We start from the raw sequence: 11,631 nt of genomic DNA, 5'->3' as shown, positions 1-11,631 counted from the left end.
TCTCAGTTGTAAACATCAGTGAATTGTGTGCTAACATGTTTGTCATAAATGTTTATGTTCCCACAAGAACACACTGGCACATGTGGTGCATGTTTCATAACATTCTGCAAGATTCTGTCATAAATTCAATAACAACAATCTTGCAGCCTATTGGTACTAAACAAACACAGCTTGTTGGACGTAGGCTGTGAATACAAATCATTATTATCAGCCACATTTCCCAAGATGCTAGAGGTAGTTATATCTTTGTGCTGTGCAGTACAGTGAAGTGCCTAAGCCAGTAGTAGACACATTGGAGCTGATGTGCAAGCACCTGTTCCATGCTTTTATTTGCGCCCTAAAACATGGCATCGTTATGTATGAACAGACCGCACATGAATGAAGGTGCATTTTGCCAGGCACAGGAGAGCTGTCAGGCAAACTCTTACTCATGCATATGCATTTAATAACGGGAAGGTCGATGAAAAGGTGTGTCATGCAAAAACATGGGAGGAGAAGTGCTAAGAGCAATTGATTGGGTGTCAGCGCATGTCTTAATATCTGCATGTTCTGCCTTATAAAAAACAGGTGTGATCCAGACTGCAGTTAAATGCATCGATAGGAAAAACTTTTGGAAACAGCAGAACCAGTATTCAGAGACAAAGGTGTTAATTTTCGCTTCCTTTGTATGTCTGTGCCAGTTTGTCTTATTCATACTGTACCTCGGCTATGTGGTATGATGTGATTTGGCATGACGTGTGCTTGGCACATGCTGAAGCATTAGAGTATGGTAAAGCCTCAGTGTCCCTTGAGGGGCAAGTTGGACTTCAACCAGGAATCCATATCATATCTGTATACAGTACAGTCAGTCATACAACCATAAACTCAAGTGCATAGTTAGTATCAATGGCACACTTGTCATGAGTGAATACAGGATCAGTGGTTGAATGTTTAACACATGAGTGAATGCATGTCAATGTGTGATTGTGTAATGGGGGTTTGGGCAGGAGTGAGATTATACTGAGTGCTTGTGGATGCTGGTAGGATCAGTAGTGCAGTGTGGAGAAGATGGAAGAGTGAGAGTCCACTAGCTATGGTGGTCACAGACAGCACTGGCATGGGTAGACTCGCCCAGCTGTCCTGATTGGCTGACTGCGTAGCGGTGGTGTCGCTCACCCGAAGGCACGATGCCGTTTATCACGCCAGCTTTTGATTGGCTGAGGTAGATGGCAGCCACAAGCATACACCTGCGCAGAGCTTTGGCAATCACTGTGCCAGGCTGTTGCATGATAAGGACAGAGAGGGACAGTATGCGCGCGCGTGTGTGTGTGTGTGTGTGTGTGTGTGTGTGTGTGTGTGTGAAAGAGGGACAGTGTGTTTGTGTGTCTGTATCTATGTGGAAGTCTGTGTGTGTGTGTGTGTGTGTGTGTGTGTGTGTGTGTGTGAGAGAGAGAGAGAGAAAGAGTCTATATATGTGTGTGTGAAAGTCTGTTTTGGTGTGTGTGCATGTTTGTGCGTGTGTGTGTGTGTGTGTGTGTGTGTGTGTGTGTGTGTGTGTGAGAGAGAGAGAGAAAGAGTCTATATAGGTGTGTGAAAGTCTGTTTTGGTGTGTGTGCATGTTGTGTGTGTGTGTGTGTGTGTGTGTGTGTGTGTGTGTGTGTGTGTGTGTGTGTGTGTGTGTGTGTGTGTGTGTGATAAAGAGAGAGCGAGATACAGGTTTGATGATTCACTGGATCATATAGGCGAATACTGTATACATCTGAACGCTGACCGAGGCCTCTGAAAGGGTTAAAAGAGAATTATTCAATTGATGTGCTGCAATTCAAAGGCCGCCTTCAGAAACACCCATTGCAACATTTTTCGCCATTGTTCGCCTAATGGCCAGCCATGCGCAGGTGTACAAAGCCAAGCCCAGCAGGCTCTCAGCAGGAGCGCTGGGGTCTGCCCATGACCATGAGACACCTCTGATCAGCCTGCACAGTCTGCACACGCCTCACATCCCCGCACCAACCGAGGTGCCGGCCTCAGAATGAAACGCAGCCGTGAGCACCACCACGCAGTAGAATTCCAAGGTTTGTTAAGTTGCGGCTTTCTCACGAGCAGCGGGCTGCGGCGCGAAGTTTTGATGGCCGTGTGTGTGCACAATTCTTGTGCGAGTGTGTGTGTGTGTGTGTGTGCCTTTGACTTTCCGTTCCTCAGCCACGGCGACGAACCAATCTCTGTGCAAAGTCTGTCGGGGACAAATGTGTTCCGCCTTTCATCTTTCAATCCATCTCTTCTCTGCTGACATTGCCCTGGAAAAAAAAAACTCTCTGCACTGTGATGCATTAGTATCAGCCTAGGAATTTACATTTCTTTGCAAGATTGCGTTTAGCTATCCAGGATTGTGGGTATAGCTGGTCAGGATTGTGGGTAGCTAACCAGGATTGTGTGTTGCTGAACAGAACTGTGTGTAGCTGACCAGGATTGTGTCAAGCTGAATAGGATTGTGTGTAGCTAACCAGGATTGTGTGTAGCTGGTCAGGGGTTGTGTGTAGCTGATACTTAACAGCATTGTTGTTGTAGGGGGGAAAGACTGTATCAGATTGGTATTGTCATCGGCAGATATTCAAGGTTGTCATATTGGTAGCAGCATGGGGCATAGAGTGGTATCATTTCGTCCCTCGTCTGTAGTGTATCATTTGTGTGGAACAGAAATAGCCTATTCCTGTTGTCGAGGCGGTTTTTAAATGGGTTTCACATTCTACCTGGCCTTGACCGTGCCTTAATCTTCATTCTTTTATATCTTCTCCACTAGTGTGAATTATTTAAAAACTGTCCTAATTATGTCCCCTTGATGAAGGTTCTGTACACTGCTGTACATTTATTTTATTAGCCGCTCAGTGTAAGAACATGAATATGAAAATGTCATTGATATGCATACCAGATGAAATCTTGTTAGGCAGGATTAAAGAAAAAATGGACTAGGGGAGTAGTAATGAATTCAATTAAGTCATACTTTCTATTCACAATATTATAAATTGCGTTCTAATCTGGCATTTATGCCACATGGTATGGATGCATGTATTTATTTTCCTTGGTGCATACATTAGCACCAGATCCAGTGCAGTGATACTGGTGCCAGGGAATAGCAATCCAGTATTAATAGTGTTTGCATATGCACTGTGTTCAAAGTGAACGTGCATAATTAGACAGGTTCAAGCTGCAGTGTCTGATGTCTCTGCATTCTAATCCTAATGCCCAGGCACAATGTACAGGGATTGATTTGTATTTCATTGTACGGTGCTGCATCCTACAAAAACACCCTGCCCTCCAAACACTCTTCAGAATGAGCTCTCCATGGTGCTGAATTCCCCTTCCCTGCTTTTTCGATCTAAATTTGGTCTGTGGCTTAAGCATCAACACCACCACGCTCTCTGCTAGTCTTAAACTACTCATGGGAGGTCATTGCAGAGAATATATATATATATATATATATATATATATGTGTGTGTGTGTGTGTGTGTGTGTGTGTGTGTGTGTGTGTGTGTCTGCACCACGCAGTGTGTTATCCTCCGTTGCAGACAGAAGCCTGGGCTGATATGATGGCCCAGGTTAGCACACTCGAGCCCTGCTGGACCAGGAAGTCCCCCACGTGGGAGGAGATGGCGAGCAGCAGGTCAGGCCTGTTCATTTGGATCGCGGCGAGCAGGGAGCTCGAGAGTGGCAGATTGGAGCCACCGTAGGACAGCACTGGCCGGCGACTGGCCCCTGAAGTAGCCTACCTGTCGTCGTTGTCCCACCTCCACACTCTCCCCCCCCCAGCTAATGACAAGACTGCGTACAGGACCTCACTCAGTGAGGGGGGTCTAATCCGCCACAGAGAAAAGTAGACCCTCAAATATTTAATCAAAGCGTTTGGGTCTGAGTAAGTTTGGTTGTTTGTGGTGTTGATGACCTTGCTGGTTGTTGATAAGCACCATACCTCTTAGGCAAGACCTCCATCACCCTATGCACTTTGAAGTTATATTGCCTGCCATGATGTTTTTTGAACTTGTGAATTATTTCATGTGGAAAAATGCATTGCAGTCTGCTTAAGCAACCATATATGTAATATGACTATCTTGGATCCTAAACAGATAGATGTCTATAGGATAGCTCGTTTATTTCCAAGGTAGCTCAGTCGTTATGTTCAAAACCCTTCCTTTTTAATTTTGTTTCTGTTTGTTTTCCTTTTCTTCTGCTCCTGTGTCTTTTCCTCATGAACATTCCCGACCACATTCCACCCCACCCTTCCAATCTGCGCGTCTTGCGTCTGTGTGAGAAGAGTAAGGATGAGGCAGCCAGCGCACCGCTCAGTCCCTACTCTCTCTCGCTCTCTCCCTTTCTTATCCGCTCTACTCTAGTATCTGAGATCTTCGTTGTCTTTGTTCGGCGATCAGAGACGTCTCGACGTGTTGTGTAGCAATATTGAACTTGACTTACTAAATTTCTGTTCAGCACAGCCTCGTCTCCTCTCATTTCTCGTGTCCGCGTGTTGTTGAAACATCGGAAAGCAAGTGGTGCATCTCCCTCAACAAGGAACAAACATTTCGCCCGTATTTAATGAATTCAGTTATTCCTGCTGTGGTTTGAAGTTGTGAAGGATTGTCTACAAATCGCGGCTAACGCCAGACGCTCGCGGAGAGCGATGCACCATTCTGGGATGCATAGAGCTAAAGCACTCGGCCACGACCCAGGTAGGCTTTTTGGGTTGTACTTTGTGATTACACTTGTGATGACAGATAGTTGTTCAGACAGTAGCAGATGGGCTGTATGTCAGTTCCACCAAGGACGGACGGGACACAGGTGGCACGTGAGTGCAAAATGTGGTGGGAAAAAACGGCAAAATATTGTTTTGATTCCTATAAGAACTAGTTCTCAGAATTGAAAGCATGTTTTGTCCGTTTCTATTCACCGTTTTCTGAGCCAGCGGGAGTGATGTCACAAGACTGGGGAGAAATGAATCAAATGTATTGATTTTACCAAAACTCGTTTTACAGTATTGGCATTTCTTGTCATTTCAAAACAGCAATTTATTTATCTATGTGTTCATCGCTTATTTGTGGTCGAATTTGTGGCATCATGAAATTGATGAGAAAAGTGAATAGTTTCAGTTTAAATGTAACAACTTGACATCACATTTATCTGCCTATTACATCGTGCCTGTTAAATTATTAGCATTTAAAAAATAGGGTTTTGTTGTATTATGCATTAACATCATGAAATAATGTTTCTTTCTGAAATATGTATCCATAAGAAAATGTACCGTACACAATTTGTATTCCACTCAATCCTGTCACCGTTTTGAGCATGAAAAATATCGAAATTGAGAGAGAGAGAGAGAGAGTGAGAGAGAGAGAGATGCTCAGTCATACCACTATCTGTCATGTTTGCAAAAGCACCATCTGAGGCACCCACAAATGATAAGTAGAAATCCTGGTAAACTCCTAATGTCACTAAAGTCAATTATCATACGCTGCTCATTTGAATTCTGCCGGAGCATAAATTCCTCTGTGTGTGAGTTCAGGGTGCTAAAGCGTGTCCCAAATCTCGGCTCCGCTGCCCCCAACTCTGTGTGTCGACGGCCAGCCTATTGCCCTCAATTAAAGTCCTGAAGTCAGACTTTATGGAAATGCAGCCACTGAGACCAGGGCGAGGGAAAAGCAGGGCAGTCTCCCGCAGGAACAAACTGCTCACGCTGCCCGCCACACGCCTGATAAGGGATATTAATGCCAGGCCAGCCAGTAGCCCTTGTCTGCAAGGGCTGAGAATCCTGCCGAGTGACTCATTTTTATTCAAAAGCCTTTTTCGTGTGTGTGTTGGGTGGGGGGGGGGGGGAGAGAGCTACCACCATGTGCAATTAGGTGCATATGCTCGCATTGCACGGGTGTGTTTTCTCGGCAGTAGTGCACATTGTCAGGTAGATGGGTGAGCAGCCAGTGCTGAACACGGCTTAAAATACCATCACAGCGGAGAGCAGTGGAGCAGGTGGAGGAAGATAGGGGAGAATACATGGCCCCGGGCTCTCCACTGAAATGAAATGCTCTCTGCCAAGACTTAGTCTAGCAGGTGTTATGGTCAGGTGTGAGTGGTGTGTGTGTGTGCGTGTGTGTGTGTGTGTGTGTGTGTGTGTGTGTGTGTGTCAGAGAGAGAGAGGGAGAGAGAGAGTGTATGTCAGTTTGTGTGGGTAAGAGAGAGATATAGTGTGTCTGTGTCTGTTTGTGTGTGAGTGAATGAATGAGTGAGAGTGAGAGTTAGAGAGAATGAGTAAGTGAGTGCCTGATGTGTGTGTGTGTGTGTGTGTGTGTGTGTGTGTGTGTGTGTGTGTGTGTGTGTGCGTGCGTGTGTGTGTGAGAATCAGGTATGTGTGTGACCATGTATGTCCCTGCTTCCTCCCATACCTCTCTACCTCCAGGGATTGTGCCTCTGCCAAACACAGAGAACGAGGAATGTCAGAGTTCCATGTTCGGCTGTGGCGGAGCGCCAAGGCAGTGGATCCACCCCTCCCCACCAGCCACTAAAAAATTAGACTGCCACCAGGCAATTTGGCTGAGCCCGGGACCCCCTAAACCCCCCTGACACACACGCGGTGAGGCTGCGTGATTGAAAAGCGCCCCCCTCCTCTCCCCCCCGTCCGTCCACCGTCCCCCTAGTCCCTCGTCCAGCATGCGGTATTAGCAGCAGCGGGGACACCTCTCTGCGGCCTGTCGCTATCAATTCAGGCTGCTGGCGGTGGGTTGGCCGGTTTAAGCATTTCATCACTCTCCTCTGTCTGCTGTGCCACTCTAAATGTGAGTAAGACAGGTTGTTGTTTTAAAAGATGGGATCTTTTTAGGAACCAGCACACACACATAGACACACAAGCACACGCAGACACACATACACATACGCGCACACAGACACACATACAGACACACACAACCCCTTGACACACACACACACACTCACACACACACATACACACACACAGCCCCTTGACACACACATACAGACACACACAACCCCTTAACACACACACACACACACACTCACACACACACACACACACACACACACACACACACACAGCCCCTTGACACACACGCACGCACGCACACACACACATACACTCACAGTTACAAAGAGAACTTGTGTTATTCTTGAATATCGAGAGCCCCGGGGTGAATAGGTATTGTTTGCCAGGATTCTATCCACGAAGCCCCTTTCAGCTATTCAAGTCTAATTATCCCACCACTTGTGCTTCTTCCCCAGAACTACAAAAAAGAGACATGTTTAAATGGGAAATATGGAATCCATTAACCTTGCAGACAAGGGCTACTCTCTTGCATCTCATTAGGGACACTGGGAATTGTGGAACAGAGGAAAATCTATTATTGTTTTAATAAGCTGACAATTTGTTAATTTGCCAGGTCTTGAGAGCCTGTGTAATTTTTCATCAGAATCATCTTAATGGGTTGTACACAGCGGGTGCAACTTAAAGGTGTAGAGGGTCTTGATGAACAAGGAACTTGTAAAGTAGCTTGCTCATGCTGTGGAATTATATTGGGATTTTTTCAATTTGATCATTGATGGATTTTATGTTTGCAATGGGCATATGACAAAACTCTAAACTATTTTTTTTTTTTTATTATCATTATTAACCCTGTTTGATGTGAGATTATTGTCGTCTTCAAGACAACGCTGTGAATTCTTTGGATAGTAGAGGTTGATTCTTATCATCAGCTCCTGTTCTCAAAGTTACTGTGATTTGGGTACAAGGGAGTGGCACAATGAGTGATACCATAGTGATGAAGCCCTAAGGCGAGCGAAATCAACCTTTAAGTATTTGAAGAATGGAAGAGGTGTCTGGAAAAGGTCACATGTGGTTGGCAGATTCAGGCCACCACATACTGTACAGTACAAGGCTAGATACACTTGTTGCCACTGGTATCAAGCACTGGTTTGGATGTGGATGATAGATATTGTCCTGAGTTATGCTTCCGTGGCTGAAGATTCTGGAAGATTCTTATGTTGGAGGATAATGTTTAGAAGGATGCATGAAAGAGGGTGGAATCTCTTTGTCAAGAGATCTTTAGGGTGTGACTTCTTGATGATCTCCAATACTATCGGTATAATAAGGTATATGAGATATGATATATCCAGTACCCCCAAACAACTGTGGCTGTTTGATTTATTGATTTGATTTATTTATTTATTTATTTTGTACCTAAGTGTTGGACAAAAATGTAAGCGAAAATGCGCATACAGTACAGTATGTGCAGTGCATGTGCACGCACACACACACACACACACACACACACACACACACAGAGACACACACACGCACACACACACACACACAGACACACACATATGCTCACACTCAATTATAGTCAAACACATATGCACGTAGCAATATCACATGTCTGTGACTGTGGTCTATGTTGAGCTTGATGTGTTGTACACAAATGAACATGATATGTGGATGATATAGAACCATGCTACCTTAATGAGCAGCCACATGATAATTGGAGCTTGAACCATCATAGGCTTAAGGTGCTAATATACTGTATCTTCCATGTTGTTGTATGATTCATCGAAGATTGATCCCCAATGACTATGAATCTTCAGTAGTCTTCATTGCAGTAGTCCAGGAAAGTGCACATACTGTATACAGTACTGTATGTAGCAAATGCATTGACGTGTAAATGCCTGAAACAGCCACGTATTGCAGAATATGAAACAGAGGGAAAAAATAACCTCAATTTCTGTATATGTACAATATGATCATGACCTACAGCCGCAAATTCAATATAATGAAAAGAAAGATGAGAAGTTGGTGAATTTTTATGTTTACAGAAAAGGCAGCAGGATTAAAAAAAGCAAGCAAACATTAGATTATGTGAGAGAACTGCAGTGAAACAACTCCAACTAGTACACACTCTTATTATAGAAGATACAGGAAAAAGTCTGTTCAGAGGAAACCCCATAAAGTATGTCAAAATCGTCACACAAGGATTTTATGGTAAAAAAAAAACAGCCTTTGGCTGTTACTTGTGGTGCACATCACCTTTTACTCTTTATTGTTTCTAAGTAAAGTTTTTAAGGGTTTGTGTCAGTGGCAGCGAGGAAAAAGCACAATGGGCCCCGTTGAGGTAAAAGCATCCCCGGGCTGTCAGTGGGTCGAGGTGAGATGCCACCGAATCCAATTCTCTTCCTGTGCCTGGCTGCGTCCCGGCGAGGCCAGCGCGCCCGTGTCCGGGAGGGGGGGGGGGGGGCGTCCTGCTGATGGGGCCCTGTGAGTGCTCCTAACTGCCGCTGCTGGGCTCAGGGCAGGGATGAGGGGATGAGGGGATGAGGAGGATGAGAGGAAGGGGGGGGGGGGATACAGGGCTGCTGCGGGGATGGAGCCTGTCCACTGGGACCCCTCTCCGCTCCGGGGCACGGCTGCCCTGTCACCAGAAATGTGCTTCAGGTTTCTGCCCTCCGTGGTCTCTTTATGCTCTCTCTCTCTCTCTCTCTCTCTCTCTCTCTCTTTCTCTCTCCCCCTTCCGTGCTGTCACTTTCACTCCCCCCTCTCCCCTTCTCCTCCTTTCTTTCTCTCTCTCTCTCTCCTATGCTCTCTGTCGTTTTTTTTACTCTCTCTCTCTCACTTTCCGTCTTTCACCCTAATTCTGTTGCCACTGTTCAGTCACCTTTTCTTGTGGAGCTACTGTTGTGTAGCATGTCTTCTCCCCCGTAAAAACCCCTCTCTCTCTCTCTCTCTCTCTCTCTCTCACTCCTGCCGGTGACATTGTCCCTTTCATGTTTTTCTCCTTTCTCCTCCGTCAGCCATTACGACTTACATTTCTCTGCCCCCCATTTGTATTAAAGGAAGTAATTGGGGGTTCTCTTCATCATCCGTCTCTCAGAGCTCACTTCATTCATTATTTCTCTCTATTCACGTCTGTCTGCTGTCCTCACTCCTGCACGGCACGCGTGAGTGAAGCGATGGTGAAAATGACTTGTGGCACAGCCAGCCTCCTCCTCAGCTTCCCCGCAATTATCGGCGGTGAACGAAGGCGTTTTTCTTTCTACCTCTCCTTGTCTGTCTCTCTCCCTTTCTCTCTCTCTCTCTCTCTCTCTCTTGTTCACTCGTGTGCAATTCTCATGCCCTCTCTCAAGATGCGGTCAAGAGTGGAGAGGAGAGGGGCCATGCAGTCGTGGAGAGCTGCTGGCCGCTCTGGTCATGTGCGGTGAGGCACCTGCACCGTCCGCATGACAGGTGACACGACTGAGCTCCTCGCCAAAGTCCCAGAGCGAGTGTGTGTGTGTGTGTGTGTGTGTGTGTGTGTATCTGTCGGTGTGCTATTGGCCTTGGCCCCGTAGGCCTGAATGCTGATTAAATGTGTAAGTCAGTGTAATAGGTGTGTGTGTGCACGCGCGCTCACCGCAGCCGAAACGAGACCCTGGTCGGGCTTTTCACCCTGACCGTTGGACAGTAAGCGCGGGCGTGGGGGCGCTCTCTCCCGCCCCGGCGGGCGCTGGGAGCCGAGGACAGTGATGAAGTGGGGGGGGGGCGCTCTCCCTGTGAGAGGATCACGGCACTGACAGGCGTGACAAACAACCGGCGGTGGGCTGGGGCCGAGCCAGGGAGCCGCCGAGCAGCATCTCCATCCATCAGACACCAGCGCGGGCCACGCCGCACTGCACTGCACTCCACACACACGCCACACACACACACACACCACCGCACCGCAACACACCACCGCACCGCAACACACCACATACCCGCTGTCTGGCTCTGGGGTCGCTTCTTAAGTGGCTCTGTCACACTCACACACACACACATACACATACACACACTCACACACATGCACACACACACACACACGCGCACACACTCACACACACAGACACACAGAGACACATCCACCTACATACACACCTACACTCACAGACACAGCCACAAACACACACGCACATGCACACACACACACACACACACACACACACACTACACTACACTACACACACACACACACACACACACACACACACACACACACAGCAAGATGTACAAACAGGACCGTGAAAAAGGATGACAATGGTCAAAGAGAAACCATCTACGGCGCTAATTTAATTCCTTTTTCACCTATTGCTTTTAGCTTTTTTTCCTTTATTGAGGATCGAGAGGAGGATTTAAGATGACAGTTGTGCAATAACATCCCAGCCCTTGTTTACACACATGCCGTAAACGAGCAGGCTTTTGCCACCTGCCAAATGAGTTGTCATTGGGGAGGGCTCTGTGCTCAGGTGTGGGGATTGGAGTGGCCATACACTGCAGCCTGTTTGCCTCTGATCTGAACAGGTGGGCCCACAGATAGTAGCGGAGGCAGGATTTGGGCTCTTTTAGATCTCAGACACAGGCACGTTGTTTCACTGGGTCCTGATCACACTTTAGCTCCTCTTAATGAGATTGAGGACGGCATGCTTTTAGAGAGCTGGTTTGTTTTTACAATAAAAGGAGTAATTAATGCAATGTTTGGTAAATCACTTTTTTTTTTATTTGTTTGACAGACTTTCAGAGGGGCATTTAATTGAATGTCAACAGTCTTGATATTGCAGCCAAAGAAATACCGTATGTGTCAGTGTCTGTGTGTGTGTGCGTAC

The 11,631-nt window shown here is 46.6% G+C and overlaps 1 protein-coding gene across 1 annotated transcript in view; it reads left to right on the top strand.

Annotated features, from left to right (window-relative positions):
• tenm2b (teneurin transmembrane protein 2b) overlaps nt 1-11,631 on the top strand; it is a 137,716-nt gene that overhangs the window by 37,615 nt on the left and 88,470 nt on the right. The gene's annotated exons all lie outside the window — the stretch shown is intronic.

Source organism: Sardina pilchardus, chromosome 5, assembly GCF_963854185.1.
Source record: "Sardina pilchardus chromosome 5, fSarPil1.1, whole genome shotgun sequence".
Classification (NCBI taxonomy): Eukaryota; Metazoa; Chordata; class Actinopteri; order Clupeiformes; family Clupeidae; genus Sardina; species Sardina pilchardus.
Note: the sequence above shows the minus strand (reverse complement) of the source record. Positions and strands in the feature narration are given on the sequence as shown.